This window comes from Bos grunniens, chromosome 14 (assembly GCF_055505025.1).
Source record: "Bos grunniens cultivar Pamir isolate PY7600 chromosome 14, Bosgru_T2T1.0, whole genome shotgun sequence".
NCBI classification, from domain to species: domain Eukaryota; kingdom Metazoa; phylum Chordata; class Mammalia; order Artiodactyla; family Bovidae; genus Bos; species Bos grunniens.
The window spans coordinates 13,176,160-13,198,277 of record NC_141178.1 but is presented as its reverse complement, the minus strand read 5'-3'; the positions used below and the strand labels follow the sequence as shown (position 1 = coordinate 13,198,277).

The window sequence follows — 22,118 nt, the reverse complement described above, 5'->3', positions numbered from 1 at the left end:
TATAACAACAAGGGCAAGGAAAAGCAAACCTTAAAGTAAGGGGAAAAAAAAAAAACAGATCTAACTCGGAGTCCGTTTTGGCTCTTCAGAGGACCCACTGGCATCCGCCCCCCTCAATGCCAGGGGCCCCTCACCAGGCCTCAGTGATTCTGCCCATTTTCCCTTTTCCTCTAGAGCATCTCCCAGGCACACTGTGGAGACAGCTGCCAGCTCTTCGAAGCAGGACTTGATCTATCTGTATGTCTGTGTAGCCACGGCTTTGCCCTCCTCCTCCTCCTCCCCACAGACACTGGAGCTGCACAGAGATGGTGCAGAGGCAATGGCTCTGGGCCCCTCATCTGGTCTCCTTTCCAAGCAGGCGCTTCTCACTGCCATCAGCCAGGGCTTCCAGGCACCTACCACTTTGCAACAGAGAAACTGAGTCCAGGGAGGAGCCTGACAGCAAGCATCCCCCACCCAAGGGAGGTGGTGTTCTGGAGCAGCCTCCTTTCTTGCCAAGCCTCATCCCCCTCACAGTCCTCTTTGAAATAAGCCCTGGGTGACTTACCACCCACATGCCAAAAAGCCTCTAGGACATTTTGCTGACTTAAAAGCCATCCTTTCTTGAGCCGACTATGCCCTCCCTCCCCTCTCCCACGAAAGCAGCAGCTCCTGGGATGGTTCTTGGCTGTACATCAGAAATTTTCTCTTCTATTTCAGGAAGATTCATCCGACCAGAGTGAGCAGACTGCAAGGAGCTGGTAAAGGCTGGAGGTGCCAGGAACATCAGGAGAGCGGCCAGGGCCCTGCGGAGGGGAAGGTATGTGCCTTGTCCTGGCCCTGGAGGATGGTGTGGGATCACCCAAGAGCTTGTTAGAAAGGCAGGTTCGAAGCTGCCACCCCAGGCCCACTGGATCAAAATCTGCCTTTTATAGATCCCTGGGTGACTCGATCAGGAAAGTTTGAGAAGCAGTGGATTCTCTAGGACCCTGTGATTGATTGGATCCGAGTGAGTCTCCAGGTCCTTTCTGTAACCTTCCCCACAGCATCTGGCATAATTAATGCCAAGTACAAAAGTCTTCAATGCACAAAATAAGAAAGCACAACTTCCCTTACTCAATCCTGATGGCAGCCCTGGGGCTTGGAATTGTTATCCTCATTTCAAGGAGGAAGGAGCTAGGCTTAAAGAGGTCAGACCACAGGCCCAAGATTATAAACTCAGTTCAGTTCAGTTCACTTGCTCAGTCATGTCCGACTCTTTGCAACCCCATGGACTGCAGCACGCCAGGCCTCCCTGTCCATCACCAACTCCCGGAGTTCATTCAAAGTCATGTCCATCGAGTCAGTGGTGCCATCCAAACATCTCATCTTCTGTCGCCCCCTTCTCCTGCCCTCAATCTTTCCCAGCACCAGGGTATTTTCCAGTGAGTCAGTTCTTCGCATCAGGTGGCCAAAGTATTGGAGTTTCAGCTTCAGCATCAGTCCTTCCAATGAATATTCAGGACTGATTTCTTTTAGGATGGACTCCAAGGACTAGGATTTTTCTGGAGGCTGCTCGACCTCTAGATCTGCCACTTGAAGCAGGAATTCTCTGCTTCAGGGGCTGCACTTAAACCAAAGCCCCAAGAAAGAAGCATCTTGACTCCCAGCTGACAGTCACTCTAGAAACCTGGGCTGAGAGTCCCTAGGCCTCGCTGCAGAGAGGAGGACGAGGAGGGGCTGGCAGGGCTGTGAGCTGCTCCCAGGAAACAGCAGGGTGCAAGCCCCAGCACCCAGGGCCTGTCTGGGCCTGTCCTTCTGCAGCAAGCTCCCACTGCCTAGGACAAAACAGAGCCCTTTGGGCCTGGGCCCAGCTTAGCAGCTCTGGGGCGGGCGGGGGACACATGCCCACAGATCTCCTGGTTCCTGCAGCTCCTCAAGAAGCTGCCTTGCCACGGCAACCCCAGGTCACAACCCCAAGCTCCAAGACCTCTGTCCAGAAATGCATTTTACAGCCTCCCTCTTGATAGCTCAGCTGGTAAAGAATCCACCTGCAGTGCAGGAGACCTGGGTTCGATCCCTGGGTTGGGAAGATCCCCTGGAGAAGGGAACAGCTACCCACTCCAGTATTCTGGCCTGGAGAATTCCACGGACTGTAAAGTCCATGAGGTCGCAAAGAGTCAGATGCAACTGAGCGACTTTCACTCTTCACTTCTCTGAATCTAGTCCCAGTGTCACCCCTCTGCAATGTCTGCACAACAGCCCCAGACAAAATTAAAGCTTCTAGAAGCAGGGACAATTCTACAAATGTTGACTGGATGTGTATCATGTGCCCAGTAACTCTGTGTGTGTGCACACATGTTCAGTTGCGTCTGACTCTCTGCAACCCCATGGACTGCAGCCCATCAGGTTCCTCTGTCCATAGAAATTTCCAGGCTAGAATACAGGAGTGGTTTGCCATTTCCTACACCGGGGGATCTTCCCAACCCAGGGGTCAAACCTGCATCTCCTGTGTCTCCTACATTAGCAGGCAGATTCTGAGCCACCTGGGGAAACTCAGAACTATGCAGGATGCTTTGACTTGTATCATCTCATTTTATCCTTCACCTATGGAGACAGGTACTATTATTCCCATTTTACAACTATGAAAACAGAGGCTAGTGGATTAGGGGGCTAGAATTTGTTGACTGAAAAAAATTATGCACCGTGTGAGATTTGTGAGTTAAATTTTATTTGGGGCAAAATGAGGACTACAGCCTGAGAGATGGCATCTCAGATATGCAGAGGAACTGCTCCAAAGAGGCAGTGGTGGGTCAGTATAGATGCGATTTTGGTGAAGGGACTATACATGCAATCAGGCACTCATCTTGGCAGAAACTTGCTGTCACGAGGAGCAGATGTCTCTAAGAATGATTTTAGTGCTTCTCTAGATATGAGAAGATGCAAGTTTTAGGGTTCATAAAACCTTCTGAAAATATCTACCTGAAAACCTGCTCTGCCAGTATTTCCCAAAGCAGAGAGCGTCTCATTCCTAATCTCCACCCTAAACTCTTCTTGCTGCTGCTGCTAAGTCGCTTCAGTCGGGTCCAACTCTGTGCGACCCCATAGACAGCAGCCCACCAGGCTCCCCCGTCCCTGGGATTCTCCAGGCAAGAACACTGGAGTGGGTTGCCATTTCCTTCTCCAATGCATGAAAGTGAAAAGTGAAAGTGAAGTCGATCAGTCGTGGCCTGACTCTTAGTGACCCCATGGACTGCAGCCCACCAGGCTCCTCCGTCCATGGGATTTTCCAGGCAAGAGTACTGGAGTGGGGTGGCTGTGTTAAAAGTCAGAGAATACAGTGGCTAGTGACTTCATCTTTGTAGAGGCAGATGGCAAGCAACCATTTTCTGTTGGCAGATTTAAATCCAATTTTTACTCCAGATCCAGTACTTCTCTACCCAGGAGCTGCATTCTTCATAGATTTAATGTGAGACTTACCATATCACTTGATAATGATTTAATGGCAAGAGTGTGCACTTTTCCAATAGACTGCACACCTTTAAAGGGTCCCCAACTTCATCTTGTATCCCAATGCTTGCCTTATAGGGCCTAGAACATCATATACATGGAATACACTGTGTTGAACTGAATTACCTTCAGCAGATTTTACCAAGCAAAATACTGTAGACCAGACTCTGTGCTAGGAGCAAGGGATACAAAAATGAAAAGGAAGCAAGGGAGTGGATTAGGCACAAACACTGCAGTAGAATTAGGTACTTGAGAGACTAGAAGAAGGCACCCGTGGGGGCAGGGGGGAAACTGGGGAAGGAGCACTGGAGGGCAGGAGCGGGTTGCGGAGACCCCATGGCTGATGCAGAGCCTGAGGGAGCCTGGGAACAAGAGAGGAATTTGCCACAAGAAGGATGAGCCATTTCAGGGAGGGAAGAGCAGAAGCTGAAGCACGGAGGTGTGAAAGACTCTGGTTTGGCTAGGGTTTTAGGAGAATAACGGGCATCCCTGGTGTTTCAGATGGTCAAGAATCTGCCTGCAGTGCAGGAGATCTGGGTTCAATCCCTGGGCTGGGAAGATCCCTTGGAGAAGGGAACGGCAACCCACTCCAGTATTCCTGCCTGGAGAATCCCCATGGACAGAGGAGTCTGGGGGGCTATAGTCTGTGGGGTCGCAAAGAGTCGGACACAACTTATGGACTTTCATTTCACTTAGGGGAATAGTAAATAGTACTCTAGAGGGAGTGGGCCTTCTAAGGATTCCCCCCTAAACTGGATTCTTACTACCTAAAACCACAGGTTTCCCCCTTCCCACAGTGAAGCCCAGCCTAGTCAATGCTGCTGCTGCTGTTGCTGCTAAGTCACTTCAGTCGTGTCCGTCTCTGTGTGACCCCATAGACAGCAGCCCACCAGGCTCCCCCGTCCCTGGGATTTTCCAGGCAAGAATACTGGAGTGGGGTGCCATTACCTTCTCTGAACCTAGTCAATAAACACTGGCAAACGCACTGAATGCATGTTTCTGCAGGACAAACAGGGAGACACCCAGCTGAGGGTGCCAGATTCCTCCTCCTGGGTCACAAAGAGCCCCTTCCAGCCCCAGGAGAACAGGGTCGGCAGGGTGGCAGTGGGAGGGATGAGGGCTGCTTCTTCTTTCCTTACAGTTCCCTTAAAAGTGAAAGTGTAATCGTTCAGTCATGTCCGACTCTTTGCAACCCCATGGACTGTAGCCACCAGGCTCCTCCGTCCATGGGATTCTCCAGGCAAGAGTACTGGAGTGGGTCGCCATGCCCTCCTCGGGATCTTCTCAACCCAGGAATCGAACCCGGGTGTCCTGCACTGCAGGTGGGTTCTTCACCTATTGAGCTACAAGGGTTATAGGGAGGCAGAAATTCCTCCTACGCTGGGCATAGCCCAAGGAGAAGACGATGCTGGGCACAGACTCCACCCTCCCCACCCCCGCAGTGCTCACAGAGGCTGGACAGGTGGCCAGGCCTCGTGTGCCCTGCAGTCCCCAGGGTGAGGGGCAGCCACAGACCCAGGGAGAGTAGGACGGACACCCGACTCCAGAGGCCCTCTGGGGACCCTGGGGTGAGGAGGACATGACCCGGAGAGTGACCTGTCAGGGCCCCCTCCAGAACTGTGGCCAGGACTGCTGCGAGGGCGGAAAGAAAGGCACAGGGGTTGAGTGGTGTTTAGGAGGTGACACTCGGAGTCGATGATTAATTGGGTGTGGCGGGAACTGGGCTGCCCTGCAGGCTCTGGCAGGGCGGCTGGCTGGGGGGTAGGGGGTCATCGCCCCGGAGACTGAGAGTGGGAGGGAGACAGGGCAGCAAGAGAGGACACGCCAGGTCTGAGAGCTCGGATGCCAGAAGCCAGGGTGCCCAGAGCTGTGGGCACCGGAGAGCAGGCTGGCCTGGGGAGACACAGGAGTCAGCTGACTAGAAGGCACGCTTCCCAGGCAACAGGAGTCTGGAGTGAAAAGGAGCGTGACAGTGAGTCACCAGGACGGCCTGCTTGGCCTGCGTCTCCCCGCCTCCTGGGGAACCCCAGCTCCTCTCAGACACAGCCCAGGAACGCTTGAGCTTGCTCACTCATATGAACTCACTTCTTGAACCAGACCTCTGCGGCCCCAGGGTTTCCACGGCTCTCCCCTCCTCGTTCCTGCCCATCAGCGACCACCCAGACTCAGAGCCATGCCTGGGTCCCGATGCCCACCCAAGAGTCGTGGCTCCAGCTCTGACCCACCTGGGCCAAGGCCCACTGGCCACGGCATCGACGTCTGCATTGGAAGAGTGCATGTTCCACAAGCAGTAAAGATGGAAACCAACAAAACCCACAGCAGGCCAGGCCCCGACTACATCGATGTCTGCATTGGAAGAATATATGTTCCACAAGCAGTAACGATGAAAACCAACAAGACCCACGGCAGGCCAGGCCCCGACTACAGCAGGGCTAACTCAGCCCCATCACCACCACCACCACCATCACCACCCCACCATCACCAGGAATGTCCTGAGCACCTCCACACCTGCAGAGGCAAGCCCCATGGACCCGAGCCCCCGTCCAAACCTGCCTCCAATCCTACCCCATATTAGCATCTTTCCATAATGACTGACTCGGAGAATATCAGTTTGTTTCAAGGGGAAAGCAAAACCTCTAGTCCACCCAGACTGGGCAATCTGAAGACACGATCCAAGTAGACAAGGATCGGTACCCAGAGACTGGATCATCCAGCCTGTGGGCCCAAGCATTATAGTTCTGATGGCATGAGCCTCAACTCCCAGGAAGATTCTTACCACTTCTCATCACCTCCAGTGTCCCCCAGCTCAGACCCAGCCACCACTATCTCTTGCCTGGGTTATTGCGACAGCCTCCCAACTGATCCTCCTGTTTCTACCCTTCAGTCCAGTCTTAACACAGTAGCCTGAGTAAACCATCCACCAGGCAGTGCTCTGCTGAAACCTCGTCTTCCCACCTCAGAGGAAAACCCAAGTCCTCCCAAAGCCCTGTGGTCTCAGCCTTAACATAACCACCACCCCCCACAAACCCCGGTGATGCTCTGACCTTGACTCTGGGCTGCTTGTCCTTATTCCCGCTGCTCCTCCAGTCCTCAGGCAAAGGATCTGCTGTCCTCTCAGGCCCCTTGCACTTGCTGTTCCCTCAGCCTGGAATATTCTCCCTGCACGTGGCCACCCACCCCCTCTTCAGTCTTTGCTCGCAGTCTCAGTGATTACACCATCTCAGATGTCAGCACCTGTACACACACACACACACACACACATTTTCCTCCACAACTGCTTAATTTTTCTCCTCAGTGTTTCTGACATCATAGCTTACTTGTTGATCTTGTTTATGTGTATTTCCACAGAGACCAAAATTTTATCTGTTTAGTTTGGTTCCCTCTGACCGCTCCCCCCTCCCCCAGTGCCCACAAGAATGCTCACGACTGTGTGTTGAGGTAGATCTGTTGGTCGATTGTGATGTGGGAATGAAACAATTTCTGGATTCTTTGCAGGAGACCCCCCCTGGTTCCCTTATAAATAGACCTGGCGAGTCTGTCTACTGGACTCCTGGATGGGCCCAAACATGCCTGAGAACTGGGTGAACTTAGCTTTCTTCAAACTTCTTTCATCCCAGCCCTGCTGGAATGCAGGGAGCAGTGCAGTGAACCCCTGAGTGTGAAGGAGCTCTGTGGGGAACATGGCCCCTGAGAGAGCAGAGGGGCCTGGGAGGAAGGCTGGAGAACCGGCATCTCCAAGACACCTTTGAACGTCAGTAACAAAGCAATTTGGTAATGAGTGTGAGGTCCTCTGTTCAAGGGGAAACAGTCCGGGGCAGGAAGAGTGCAGTGCCTCACAGCAGAGGAGCCCTCCTCCCCAGGGATTCTGGCAAGCGTAGCTTTACAGAGCTTAGAAGTGAGGGCCGGAAACAAGGCATGGTTGGCTAGTATGTCCTTAGAAGGCCAGAGGCGCTCTTTTCTAGAGTGAGGTGCGCCAAAGCCAAGTTAGAGACTTGTAGGTGTGAGAGCAAACAGCGTCCCTCAGGGGGGTGCAGTTGTGTCCTTCCTCAGCTGAAGTGAGACAAGAGCTACAAGCCTTGTGGGATGGAACAGGGTTTCTAAAAGGCAAAGCTGAGAGGTCTGAGAAGGAGCCCACAGTGAGGAACTGGGAGGCCTCAGGTCAGAGCTTGTGGGCTGAATCTCAAGACAGCCTGTACTGACGGCAGAGGTCAACAGTGGGAGCCAGGGGCCTAGCCAGGCTCCCATTTTTTCAGGAGCATTTAGCCCATCTCCTGCTGAACTTGTTGGGGGAGACTGGGCTTCCTTCCTGCAGCCCTCCTGCTGGTAGAGAGATGGGCAGGAAGCCAGGCCAGGGTGGGGAGGGCAGAGGGCTCAGTGTGGGGGGTGGGTTGCCTAGCACCATGGGAGGGAGGGGGGCACAGCCCTCAGCTGAGAGGTCCTGAGGGTGGTGTTGGAGAAGACCCTTGAGAGTCCCTTGGACTGCAAGGAGATCCAACCAGTCCATCCTAAAGGAGATCAGTCCTGAATATTCATTGGAAGGACTGATGCTGAAGCTGAAACTCCAATACTTTGGCCATCTCATGTGAAGAACCGACTCATTGGAAAAGACCCTGATGCTGGGAAAGATTGAAGGCGGGAGGAGAAGGGGACAACAGAGGATGAGATGGTTGGATGGCATCATTGACTCAATGGACATGAGTTTGAGTAAACTCTGGGAGTTGGTGATGGACAGGGAGGCCTGGAGTGCAGCAGTCCATGCGGTCACAAAGAGTCAGACACGACTGAACTGAACTAGGGTGGGGCCCCAGTTTCCCACTTTCTTTCCTCGACTGCTTTAGGCCAGTGCCCTCACTCTGTGTTTCTAGCCCAGCTTCGTATTAACTTCAGAGGACTCTATGCTGCTATTATGAAGGGCTGACCCTCAAACAGGGTTGCAAATGTAAACGCTGGGCAAGCGTGTGGGTCTTGAAGAGGGCCGTTTGGTAGGAGGCAGCCTGATTAAACAACAAAAAACAAAGCCTGCCAGGCCTCTGAAGAAGGCAGAGTTCTTCACACTCGCAGTGTGCAGCCAGAGTTAGAACCGTGTGGTTGGCCTCTGGTTCAGCCATAAGGCTGTGTGACTTCAGGCAGTTTATCCAGGTGGCTTCAGTTTTTTTGTGTGAAGAAGGCCAGCGCAAAACTAACGTGAGGGAGACCCTGGGAGTGGGATAGAACTTGGAACTGTTCATTATAAAGGGGCAGCCACGGGGTCAAAGCCTGAAGAGAGACTTGTGCCTGAGTGAAAGGCAGGGCCGCACCTGAGAGGGGGAGCTGCGTTTTGGGTGAAGACTTCGCGCAGGAGCTGGGCACTCGTGCAGTCCGTTAACCCAGTCACTTTGCAGACCCAGGACAAAGTCCAGAAGTCAGTTTCAGGGATTTAGCACAGGCTTGGCTGGATTTGCAGCCAGGAATGCTTGCTGTTGTGCTTGCTGTTGACACACACGCTTGAGCTGATGTTGCCTCAAGCCTTCCCCACCCCAACCCTGCCCAGGGTGAGCCGTGGCAGAGGACTCAGGTGGGATGGGTTTTGTGGCTTCCAGCTGTGAGGAGGGGCAGCTAGCAGAGGTCAAGGATCAGACAGGGCCTGACAGATTATGTGGAAACTGGTAGCCATGGCCACTGTCCTGAAACTCATACCCCTCTTCCTTCTATTAACCCCATCTGGAGGGATTTAGCCATGCTGCCAGCAACAGCTGCCGAGACCCATGGCCATGATGCCTGTGAGGAGTGAACGGCCTCTTTCCCGGGGACCCTGGACATGGGTTTGGGTGGACTCCGGAAGTTGGTGATGGACAGGGAAGCCCGGCGTGCTGCAGTTCATGGGGTCGCAAAGAGTCGGACACGACTGAGCGACTGAACTGAACTGAAACCAAATATACTCCAATTAAAAAAAAAAGAAACACCTGTTTAAAAATGCAAGTTCCAGAACCCACCCCCAACCCCCTAAAGCAGAATCTCCAGAAGTCAGGGAAGATGTTTCTACAAGGACCTCCAGGCCATTCTTATCATAGGAAAGCAGGTTTCCCCCCCCCCTTTTTTTTTAATGCAGATAGCTCCTAGAGATTCACTGTAATGGGGGTGGGGGTGATGTGGCAGCTGGTGGAACCAGGGTGGACTGATGTTTTGAACACAGTGGCTCTGATGCTTAATCTACTGAGAATCACTGCTGACCTTCAAGCATACTTGACCTATTCTTACCACTTTGATGAAAAAAGCTAAGCTTCAACTGGGCTTTGTAATAATGATTTCAATCAGACTTTCTCCCTTTTGGGTATGATATGTTTGTTTTCTTTATCACCATTATTTAAAAACAAAACATAACAAAAACAAAATCTCTGCTTTTGGAACGGTCCTGTGTGTATTGTGCCCTCATGTGACCCTTTCAACAACCCACCAAAATTGGTTCTATTGTTGCCCCACTTTACAGATGAGAAAATAGTTTGCTTAAGCCCGTCGGGCTGCTAATGAGTAGTGAAGCCATTCTCACCAAATCCAAGACCATCCCCAGATGCCGCACCCCTGGGCTCAGCTTGCCCGAACCCGCCCACAGCGCAGGATGGTTCTGAGCCAAGCAGCCTCCTTGGGGAAACCAGTTTTTCAGGTTGAGAACAAGGCTCCGCCCTGAAGCACACACACCTGCTCTGCATCAGGCCAGCCTTGGTGGGCTGTGTCGGGAGCTCCTTTAGGTCCATCATTCCCAGGTGATGGTGCTTCAGAATCACCTGGTGAAAGTGAAAGTGAAGTCGAGTCCGACTCTTTGCGATTCCATGGACTGTGGCCAACAAGGCTCCTCTGTCCATGGAATTTTCCAGGCAAGAATACTGGACTGAGTTGCATTTCCTTCTCCAGGGGATCTTCCTGACCCAGGGATCGAACCCAGGTCTCCCACGTTGCGGGCAGACACTTTACCATCTGAGCCACCAGGGAAGCCCTAGGGAAGGTGTTAAACATGCAGGTACCTAGGTCCTGCATCCTCAGAGGCTTTAACTCCAGATTGGGGTGCAGCCCGGGAGTCTATGAGTATACGCAATGATTCTGATACAAGTAATTGGAGGGAGAGGATGAAAAAAGAAAAAAGATGGGGGAAGGGAAGAAGGAAGGAAGGAAAGTAGAAAACAGGGCTCCGGGTGAGCAGTCAGCCTTGGCAGAAGGCTAAGAAATGTCCTGTGGAGGGGAGGGTGGGCGGCTGCAGCCTGAATGACTTCTCTCTCCCTCCACACCTGGATAATCTCCACTCCTTCAAGCTTGGGTTCCCAGGTCACACCTCCTCAGTGCGGTCTTTTTCCATGACTCCAGGAAGAGTTAAGGAGGCCCCCTTAGGAATGCGCAGCCTTTAAAGTTAGGCACTCATGCATTTTCCTTATCACGTTGGCTCACGTGGTGGTTTTCACTGCTTAATGCTTTGTGGCTGAATTAATCACCCTGCGGGGGTGAAGCCACAGCTCCTGGCTGCTGTGGGCTGCTGTCTGCAGAGAGGCCGCCAGGAAGCTGGAGGAGACCCAGCTGGCAAGCAGAGTCCAGGTGGGCTTGAGCAGACAGATGTTCAGTCAGTTCAGTCGCTCAGTCATGTCTGACTCTTTGCAACCCCGTGGACTGCAGCACGCCAGGTTTCCCTGTCCATCACCATCTCCCGGATGTTCAGAGACTGACAAGAGCTGTAAGTGCTCCACAAGTGAAATGCCCACATCCCCCCGCCCTCACACATAAGCCAAAACTCTGGGCCACTTTCCTGAACTGCCAGCGTCGTGCCCAGTGTAGGCTCAGGATCCATGATGCCAGTGGGTTTCATCTAGCTTGTCAAGCCCCAGCCAGAGGGCAGCAGCTACCTGGAGGGCCCTGAGGTCACCCTGGAGGCAGTATCAGTCTCCCTGGGAAAGAACACTGAGAATGATTAGTAATGTCTGCCTGGGGCCCAGCTGGCTCTGTTCTCCAGCTGCGTTAGCTTCCTAGGACTCCCACAACCAACCAGCACAACCTCGGTGGCTTACAACTACAGAAATTTATTCTCTCAGCCTTCTGGAGGCCAAACCTCTGAAATCAGTCTCACTGATTGGGTCAAAATCAAGACGTTGGTAGGACTGTGCTCTCTCCAAAGGCTCTTGGGAGAATCCTTCCTGCCTCTTCTGGCTGCTGGGAGCCCAGGTGTCCCATGGCTCGTGGCAGCATCACTCAGTCTCTGCTCCCAGCCTCTCACTGCCTTCTTCCAGGTCGTCAGACCACCCTCTCTTTTCTTTGATAAGGACACAAGTCATGGCATTGAGTACCCACCCCATGGACTGCAAGGAGATCCAACCAGTCCATCCTAAAGGAATTCAGTCCTGAATATTCATTGGAAGGACTGGTGCTGAAGCTGAAACTCCAATACTTTGGCCACCTGATGCGAAGAACCGACTCATTGGAAAAGACCCTGATGCAGGGAAAGATTGAAGGCAGGAGGAGAAGGGGATGACAGAAGTCAAGATGCTTGGATGGCATCACCGACTCGATGGACATGAGTTTGAGCAAACTCTGGGAGTTGGTGATGGACAGCAAGGCCTGGCATGCTGCAGTTCATGGGGTCGCAAAGGGTCAGACATGACTGACCAACTGAACTGAACTGAACCCATCCCGAATCCAAGATGACCTTATCTCAAGCTTCTTAACAATTCCATTTGCCAAAACCCAGTGGTTGGGACCCCTTTACTGGTGGTTGAGACCTGGACCTATTTGGAAGCGGGAAGGAGCATGCCTTCAGCCCACTCCCCCAGACTTGTACTAAATCAATGTCGGTAAGGAAGTACCGCCTCCTGCCTTTGTGCCCCACCTCCCACGTCCTTGCTCACACCTTTCAAAACCTGATGCTGCTGAGCCTCTCCTCTCCCTAGGGACTCATGTGCCCATCCAGTAGGGGATGCGGAGGACCGAGAGGGGCAGGGAGCCTGCCGCTCCAACAAGGATGGTAGACTGCGTGCCAGGCCCGCTCCAGATGTCCGCAGGAGATCACGAAGCCGGGTCTCCCCCAGGTGTACCAGATGCAGAACCCAGTATATGAGTGTGGGTCGAGGCCGGGGGCAGGTTGCCCTCATGCCCCTGACTCATGCCACCCCCATGACCATCATGCCCCACCCCATCTAAGCATCTCCGGCTCAAAGGTCACCCACATCATGAAAGGCAGTTGCGGTGAAGATCAGGCCACCGAAGACCTGCTCCAAATCCCCCTCTACCGCCCTGCTTGCAGGCTGACCTCATTTCACTCCCCTGAACCTCACTGTAAAACCAGGCTGATAACGATACCTGAGTGAACGAAAGAAAGTCGCTCAGTCGTGTCTGACTCTTTGCGACCCAGTGGACTCTACAGTCCATGGGATTCTCCAGGCCAGAATACTGGAGTGGGTCGCCATTCCCTTCCAGGGCATCTGTCCCAACCCAGGGATCAAACCCAGGTCTCCCACATGGCAGGTGGATTCTTCACCAGCTGAGCCACTTAACTCCTTTCTCCAGTCAGACCAGGTGTCATCTCCTCCTTCACAGGCCAGATGGGCTGAATGAGTAAGTGTGAAGGTCCCAGGCCTGCAGGAGGGCTTCCGTCAACGTTTTTATTATTTTTTAAGCTGAGTGAAAGTAGCTGACAGCACACAGCTGCACCATTGCAGGTCACCAGGTTTGTACACACTCCTGTTTTTAACCAGTGCCTGCACGTTGGTGATGCCTAAATCTCGCCTCCTCCCGCACATCTGGCCCACTGACTCGTATCTCAGTGTTTCCATGGTCAGACTCTGCCTGCCCCATACCTCACCTGCTCCTCATCCTGGGTCCTCAACTGCGTGAGTAGCCAGCCAACTCAACACCTAACAGGCGTCTCTCCTTTATCCCCGAGTCAGCCAGCAAGTGTCACGGGTCCTTCCCCTTCATGTGCCTCGAATCTCTCTCCACCTCTGTGTCCACCGTGTCCTCACATAAAGTCACATCATTTCTCAGCTGAAACAATGAAACTGCTTCCCGTTTTGGTCCCTTCCCTGTGCAGTGTATGTTCACAAGGCTGATTTTTTTTTTTTTTGGCTGTGATGCAAAGCATGTGGAATCTTAGCTCCCCACCACGAATCAAAGCCATGCATGCCCCCTGCTGTGGAAGCGGAGTCCGAACCACTGGACTGCCAGGGAAGTGCCAAGGCTGATATGTTTTAAATGCATATCTAATCACGTGCCGGGGCTGCACAGGTCTTTTAGGCCAAAAACCACCCTCCCCAGGGTGGCCACGAGGTCCACCGTGTGACCAACTACCCTCCAGCCGCGTTCCCACGGCCCCTAAACCAGAGCCCTGTGCAGCTGCTGGAGTTCCCCAACCACGTGGGCCCAGCCCCTCTCATTTCTCCATGCCTTTGCACATCCTGCTCGCTTTCCTTCCTCACATAATTAACCCCTTCTCAACCTTCAAGACGCAGGTCCTTCAGAAAGCTTCCTTCAGTCTTCCCCCTTCCGGCCCCCATAGCATCTCGCCCTATGTCTCTCGTGCACCTACATCATAAACGCCTGTTACTTTCCTACCCACCCCACACTCCACGCCCAACGCCCTGCCCAGACTGTGAGCTCCGTGAAGTCTGGGTCGGCGTCTTTTCTCTCTGTTTTTCCAGCACCTTCCACAGTGCCTGCCAACAGTGCCTCAATCAACATTTGTTGAATGGCGAGGACAGAGCAGCTTGATAATAAGAGGTGTATCTGGTTGACTCTTTTTTTATTCATGTTTTTTTGTTTGTTTGTTTTTAGCACTCCATATTGCAGAAGGAAATTCCTATGCATGAGAAAATTCCTTTGTTTAGTAAATCACACAAAAATCCAACAGAAATTGTGAAAATTCTGAAAGACAACATGGTCGTTTTGGAAAAGACAAAAAGATAAACAAAGTACGAGCTAAGGCAGTAACATAACTATTACAAAATGTGTATTCTGAATCCAAAAATCAATGTGAGAGCTTAATGAAAAATCCTAAACAGGGTCTGTGATACACACATAGCATCTCTATAAATGCATCCGAAATTTTTAAAGCTTCTTCCTCAGCTTTACTGATATATAATTGACATGTAATTGTTTGATTCTTATATAAAGTAAAATACCATATTATTCAATGAACAAAATAATAAGCAACAGCCTTAATGTTTTATTGAAATACACCAAAGTGTTCTTCATGTGGCCATTTCTTCCAAGGGTTTAACACAAGCTCCAACACAGTGAAGGCCTTTTGCTAGGCGACGGGGCTAACAGAGTCCTCTACAGAACTTGTATCAAGTGGTGGCCAGCATTTGACACAAGAACCACTGTTGAAAGCAGCATACCCCAGGGGAGCCAAGCTTGTGATAAAATCTAGATCACTATCGGTTCAAGATTAAATTTCCTGAGTAAGGCCGATGATGCGCACATCCTGTGTGGTTGATTAGAGAAGATTTGTTTTTGGATAGCAGGTGACAAGGATCACAGTCTACGTGAAGGCTGAGCAGCCTATTAAAGACATGAAGCCTGCTCCATCTCTCTGCAAACACGGGGCACAGCCTCCTCTACATAAATCCTACACCCCAGGGAGGCCGCAGCTCTCCTTTCTCCAGATCCACCGTGCACTTCCCACACCTCTGCCGTTTTCTCCACTTGGAATGCCCTCCCCCTCTATTCCGTCCCAACAATACCCTGTCCATATGCCCAGGCCCAAGTCATTGAAATAGAGATAACAATCCCCCTGTTAGCCCTTTCTTCCACATTGAACTTTAGGCTGGACACTTGGCCACTTGGCTATAGACTACATTTCCCAGCCTCCTTTGTAAGTAGATGAGGCCAATGGCCAAGTTCTGGCCAACAGGATAGGTGAGCCACTCTGGATCTGTGTCTCAAAGCATCTCTGCCTTCCTCCACCGTCTCTCTGCCCTTGCCACGAGGAGGGAAATCGATGCGGCCATGACCAAGCGTCAACCCTGCAGCTAAAGACAGTAGATGACGGCGGAGCAAAGAAATGAAAAGGGTCCCTGAATGACCCTGCAAGGTTGAGCCATCCCACCAGCCTAGTACCACCTGCATCTGCACTGCTATGGGACAGGGAAACGAAATTGTATCTGAAGATGGACCTGAGACAGACTACTGTTTCGGGATCTCTGCGCTGTAGCTGATTTATCCACCATCTCCTCTAGAAAGGCCTCCCTGAGAGCCCTCTGAAGTCCTGCCATGACTTTGGTGGGAACACGCATGCAGCATCATCCATGTGCCATCACGGCCACCTCCATGCATGTTATTTGTCACTTGTAGACTGGAAGATTCTGGAGGGCAAAGGCCACACCGACTTCATCTTTGATGTCCCCAGAGCAATCAGCACAGTGTCCTTACACGGAAGCTGTGTTTGTTGAAGAAGCGAGTGAATACACAGGGCTGCCCGCTCGGGTGCTGATTTTAGAAAAGACGCAAAGATAGCAGCGGTGGAGTTGGCACACAACACACTTCAGAAGAAACCAGAAAGAACTCGGCTGACAAATAAGAGGTCTGCGGTGCCAAGCTGGGAATAGTAATTCTCCAAAAATAAACGTATTGTGGTAACAAAGCCTGAAGAGACCGCACTGCAAAAACACAGATGGTCACCGCAGCCCTGGGGCAGCCCCTCCCTTCCGTCCAGTGACCGCGCCGCCCTCTGGAGACTGAGGTGGGCCTGGCCCCGTGTGCCACAGACCTGGACAACCACTTCTGCAAACCGGGCCCCTCCCGCCGGGCACCGGATGCGGTACCGAGTGAGAGAGGCACCAACACTGTCCTCCCGGACCATGGCAGTGTAGGAAGGGGAGAGGGTTTCCAGGCCATCAGGAAAACAGTCGTGAGGGTATGAGGTCTGGGGGGCCAGACTGCTGAATGTGAATCCCAAATCAGCCACTTACCAGCTGTGCAACCTTGGACAGGTAGCCTAACCTCTCTGCGCCTCCATTTTTCCTCACCTGTGAAACAGAGACGGTAACAGCACCTCCTTCCCAGGTTGCTGCAGGACTGAGTGAGCTCACACATGAAGGCACCCAGGACAGGGCCTGCCACACCGGCCATGGCAGATGCTGTCATCAGCATCGCCTTGCCTCTGGCCGTCACCCTCAGAGGGAGCTCACAGCACAGGACCCTTTGTGCAGCAGGCAGAGCAACACAGAAAGCCTGATTTCCAGACTAAAAGCACTGAGGGGATTACGTAACCTGCCAGGGGTCACTAGGCATAGAAGCAGGACCCCAACTGCCCCTCTGGCCGCCCAACTCTAAATCATGTGCTAACAGGCAACTCTGCAGCCTCCACGTGGGGACTCCTGCTGCCTCCAGAAGGGTTCCTGGGCCTCAGGAGGGAGCAGCCTCGGGGGCTACGAGCTGAGGGGAGACGGTCACTCCCTCCTGTCTGAGGGGCCTCTTGGGAGTCCGGGTGAGGAACCAGACCTCTCTGCCCGCTGCTTACCCCACAGCAGCCTCCTGACCCACCCAGGGGCCCCAGGGACCTGAGCCTTCTCTGCAGGCTGCATGGGGGTGGGGAGGCCCCAGGAAGAAGTTTGGGTATTTGCTGATAAAAATAGATGGAGATATCTGAGAGGACCAGAAAGTCTCAGATGACACTGTGAGCGAATCTGTAGAAAGGAAAGGGTGAATGAGGAAGTACAAAATGAGAAAACAGAAAAAAAAAATATATATGCTCGGGCCGTGTCAGAGCACAGGTGCTTCCTGTGAAGTCCTGGCTGAGCCTCTTAGCTAAGGTGACCCAAATAAAGCCAGACCCAGTGTGCGGGGGGGAGCGGACAGGTGGCATCGATGCGGACACAGCAGGCTACAGAGAGAGAGAGAGGAAGGGTCAAGGAGCCGCGCACGGGGACAAGAAAGGACAGGAGGAGAGGGGAGAGGAGACGGGCATCACAAAAGAGGCTGAGACAGGAGAAAAGAGGGCCTAGAGCCACACCGTGGCTCACTCTCGGAGCGCGTCCCTCAGCACCTGAACAGAAGGAGACTTCTCCCCGAGAGGGCTCGCTCTTTCAGGAACGTGCTGGAAGGTTCCAGTTGCTGGGCGCTGACCAGTACTCCAGCCCCGCTTCCTGGCTAACCTCCTCCCCGTTGTCTCTTCCTGACTTGCTAAGACCCACCAAGAAAAGTTATGACCAACCTAGATAGCATATTGAAAAGCAGAGACATTATTTTGCCAACAAAGGTCCATCCAGTCAAGGCTATGGTTTTTCCAGTGGTCATGTATGGATGTGAGAGTTGGACTGTGAAGAAAGCTGAGTGCCAAAGAATTGATGCTTTTGAACTGTGGTGTTGGAGAAGACTCTTGAGAGTCCCTTGGACTGCAAGGAGATCCAACCAGTCCATTCTAAAGGAGATCAGCCCTGGGTGTTCTTTGGAAGGAATGATGCTAAAGCTGAAACTCCAGTACTTTGGCCACCTCATGTGAAGAGTTGACTCATTGGAAAAGACTCTGATGCTGGGAGGGATTGGGGGCGGGAGGAGAAGGGGACGACAGAGGATGAGATGGCTGGATGGCATCACTGACACAATGGACGTGAGTCTGAGTGAACTCCTGGAGTTGGTGATGGACAGGGAGGCCTGGCGTGCTGCGATTCATGGGGTCGCAAAGAGTCGGACACGACTGAGCAACTGAACTGAACTGAACCCCCCTCTTCCCCGAGGTCTGTTTCTCCCCAGAAAGCCGAGGACCCCATCACGGCCGCCCTCTCGTCCAACTCTGTGCACCGGGCAGGGGGAGGCCGGTGTCTGGCGTGGCCCGCGGACAGCCTCTGAGGAGAGGTCACGCACATTCCCCGCCCCAGCTTGGAGTGTCGTGTGACAGCCAAGGTCCAGAAACTCGCAGGCCCAGGGTCAAGGCCCGGCAGTGGTGGAGAGGCCCAGAGGCCCCTCCGTCTCCAGGGACAGCCCTCCCGCCCCGTGGACAGAGCAGGCACAGAAGTGACCACAGACCACAGCTCCAGGGAGCCCCATCTGTCCCTGGAGAGGCGGCGGGTGCGCTCCACGCCGGCAGCCCCTGCCTGTGGTTGTCCAGCGCCCATGCCCCACACCTCGGCTGCGAGCCCACCAGGCCTCCTGGGGCTTGGCACCTCCACGCTTGACCGTGTACACTTCCTTCCAGGTCCGGCAAGACTCCAGGCCACGTTCCTCCACCTCCGTTGTCTCCACTTCCCAAGAAACCTGAGCCAAACACCCTCCTTGGGAGGAAAACTCCTGACATCTGCTTTCAGATTCAGATTTCAGGTTCCAGGCCCTTCCTGCCCCCACACCTGACCCCGGAGCAAGGTCAGTAGGATGGGCCTGGGGTTTCCTGCACCCCAGCAGCTCAGCCTGCAGCCTGGTCTCAGGGCAACCCAGACCCAATTCCAAGTCATGTTAGATCTGTGGTCCCAGCTGGTCTGCCACATAGCAGGTGCCCAGTGAGGATTTCTGGACGTATGCCTTTCAATGTCTGATTCCTGGAACCTCTTTCAGGAACTGCCCTGGCAGTCCAGTGGTTAAGACTTTGCCTTCCAGTGTAGGGGGTACGGGTTCAACGCTTGGTCGGGGAACTAAGATCCCACATGCCTCACAGCCAAAACACCAAAATATAATACAGAAGCCATATTGTAACAAATTCAATAAATATATTAAAAACGGTCCACATCAAAATAACTTTCTGACCGACACAGGTGCAGCTCGGCCTCCTCTGTTTCTGCTTCAGGCACAGGGGCCACAGGAACCCCTTCTTGGTCCCCCAGACGGCAGAGGTCAGAGGACTGAAGACCCGGAGGTGTTTCTGAGCCATCCCCCAAAGCAGGTGTATCAGTTTCCTGTGGCCGCCGTATTAAGTCGCCATAAACTGGGTCTCTTCAAACAATGGAAATTTATTCTCTCGTGGTTCTGGAAACCAGAATTCTGAACTCAGTATCCTTGGGCTGAAATCAAGGAATGGGGAGAGTGGCTCTCCCTCCAGGGACTCTGAGGAAGGAAAGAATCCATTCCTTGCCTCTTCCAGCTTCCAGTGGCAATCACGGGCTTGTGGCTGCACCAATCCAATCTCTCACCTCCGCAATCACATCGCCTCCTCTTCTCTGTGTGTCAAATCTCCCTCTGCCTCCCTCTTCAAAGGACACATGTGATTGTGTTTGGAGCCCACCTGGATAATCCAAGATAATCCTCCTGCCTTGAGATCCTTAACCACATCTGGGCTAAATTTAACTTAATCGCATCTGGATTATGACAGTGTGTCTGTGTGTGCTGTCATGTTCAACTCTTTGCGACCCCATGGACTGTAGCCCACCAGGCTCCTCTGCCTATGGGACTTTCCCGGCAAGAATACTGGAGTAGGTTGCCATTTCCTTCTCCAGGGGATCTTCCCAACACAGGGATGGAACCTGCATCTCCTGCATTGACAGGTGGATTCTTTACCACTGGTGCCACCTGGGAAGTGACATTCAAAGGTGAATATAAGGAAGGTGACATTCACAAGTTGTGAGGATGAAGACCTACATATATTGGAGGAGGGGGGCATTATTTATTTGAACATACCTGGCAATGCAAGAACTCTGGATGCAGGAAGATCTAACACTTCCCCATCCGTAAATCCACACGCTCCTCCCACACCCACTCCAGCCTCCTTGGAGAATCAGCCTCACTTGAGTGACTGAAGATAGAGATGGTGACATAGAAGAAGCAGCACTGGGCTGAGAGTCCTGGCCTGGAGTGTCCCTTTGCCCCTTGCTAGAGCTGTGACTTGAACAAGTTGCTTCATTGATCCAAACATGTAGGAATGTCTTCTGTGTGCCAGGCACTGTGATAGGCCTGAGTTCCCTTCAAAATGGAGGAAATGGTGTGTTCAGCACTATGCTGAAGGCAATGGCACCCCATTCCAGTACTCTTGCCTGGAAAATCCCATGGATGGAGGAGCCTGGAGGGCTGCAGTCCATTGGGTCGCTGAGGGTTGGACACGCCTGAGCAACTTCACTTTCACTTTTCACTTTCATGCATTGGAGAAGGAAATGGCAACCCACTCCAGTGTTCTTGCCTGGAGAATCCCAGGGACGGAGAAGCCTGGTAGGCTGCAGTCCATGGGGTCGCACAAAGTCGGACATGACTGAAGCGACTTAGCAGCAGCAGATGTATGGACAGTGTCTGGAATTCATGGTAAGCACTCAATAAACTCTAGAATGCTCTGTGGTGACCTACATGGGAAGGAAATCCAAAACAAGAGAGGATACATGTGTATCCGTAGCTGATTCACTTTGCTGTACAGCAGAAACTAACACAATATTGTAAAGCAACTATACTACAACAAAAATTAACTTAAAAATAAATAAATTCTAGCTATTACTATTTTCTGTAGTAGGTATTCAGTAGGTGGGATTTATTTTTAACACCCAGCTCACATAGGCATGGAAAAACCAGGACAAAAGAGAATTGTGGAGGACAACAGAAAAAAAAGAGTTCCTCCATACCTTGTTTGATTTTCACAATTCTGTGTGAGTTGGGTGATCATTTATTCACCGAGGAAAAAGTAAAGCTCAGAAAGTTGAAATCCAGCACATACAGTTGATGCTCACCACATATCCATGTATATCCCCCAATTCCCCAGCTCCCCTGTAGCTAGACCGGCCACGTGACCACTTCTGTCCAGTGGACTGAGAACAAAAGTGACAAGCGTCATTAGCAGGATAAAGCAGAGAACGTGCCGCCGAACATCCCCTCAGCCCTCCCTTCGCCTGCCGCGGTTCCCACAGAGTTCTCATGCCAAGACAGTATAACCATAATGGTGAAACAACACAGACCCCCGAGGCACTGCTGGGCAGCTGGCTGGTCCACAGAGGACTTCACATGGCAAGTGAAAGAACAAAAACAAAATACAGAACTTGTGTGTGTTGAGCCGCTGAGGCTTGATGTTTGTGATCGCAGCATAGCCTGTCCCTGACTTACTAGAAATCCAGGTCTTCTGACAGGGTGTTTCTCCACCATCCTTTCTCAACCAAGCTTCTAAAAGGGGTTGTCCACACTAATAGTCTTTACTTCCACACCTGCCGCTTACTTTTTACCCTCTGGTCAGCCTCTGCCCATCTGTCTACTGAATTTGCCCTGTGACCACCAGACTGTCAAAGCCAAAAGACAGTATTCTTTTTTTTTTTTTTTAATAACAAATTTCTGAGGAGTATGACTCAGCTGAAATATTTTCCTCCCTTGGTTACTCTAATAGAAAGTAACAGAAAACCTAATCCAAGCTGGCTAAAACAAATACAATTCATTACATCACATAGGAGAAGGCTCAGTGGAAGAGTGGATTCCAGAGATGACTGTCAGAGTAGATTACCAGTGTCACCAAAGATTCCAGTTCTTTCCTTTTCTCCTCTCCACCAGCTTTGGCATGTGGACTTGCTCCTTGGGCTGGGTTTCCTTGAGATCACAAGATAGTTGCAAATTGTTCCTGGTGTCCCATACAGACTGGACAAAATCCAGAGCTCAAACAGAATCTCCTCCTTGCCTCTGTCTTTAAAATAGGAAACCTTTCCCAGAAACCCTTTAGAACTCTTCCTCTCATGTTTCATTGGTCACGATGGGTCACATGTCTGTTCCTAAACCAATCACTGACAAGGGGAATTAGAGTTACCACCACTGGC

The 22,118-nt window shown here is 52.2% G+C and overlaps 1 long non-coding RNA gene across 2 annotated transcripts; it reads left to right on the top strand.

The window, feature by feature from the left end:
• The first annotated feature begins 306 nt into the window (after window positions 1–306).
• LOC147359065 (uncharacterized) lies at window positions 307–20,826 on the top strand. Of its 2 annotated transcripts, XR_015140502.1 has the most exons (3): window positions 307–465; window positions 704–799; window positions 11,748–20,826. It is a non-coding gene; the product is annotated as an uncharacterized LOC147359065 (long non-coding RNA). The 2 variants fall into 2 exon arrangements; XR_015140501.1 differs by having other exon boundaries at window positions 704–20,826.
• The last annotated feature ends 1,292 nt before the right edge of the window (window positions 20,827–22,118 follow it).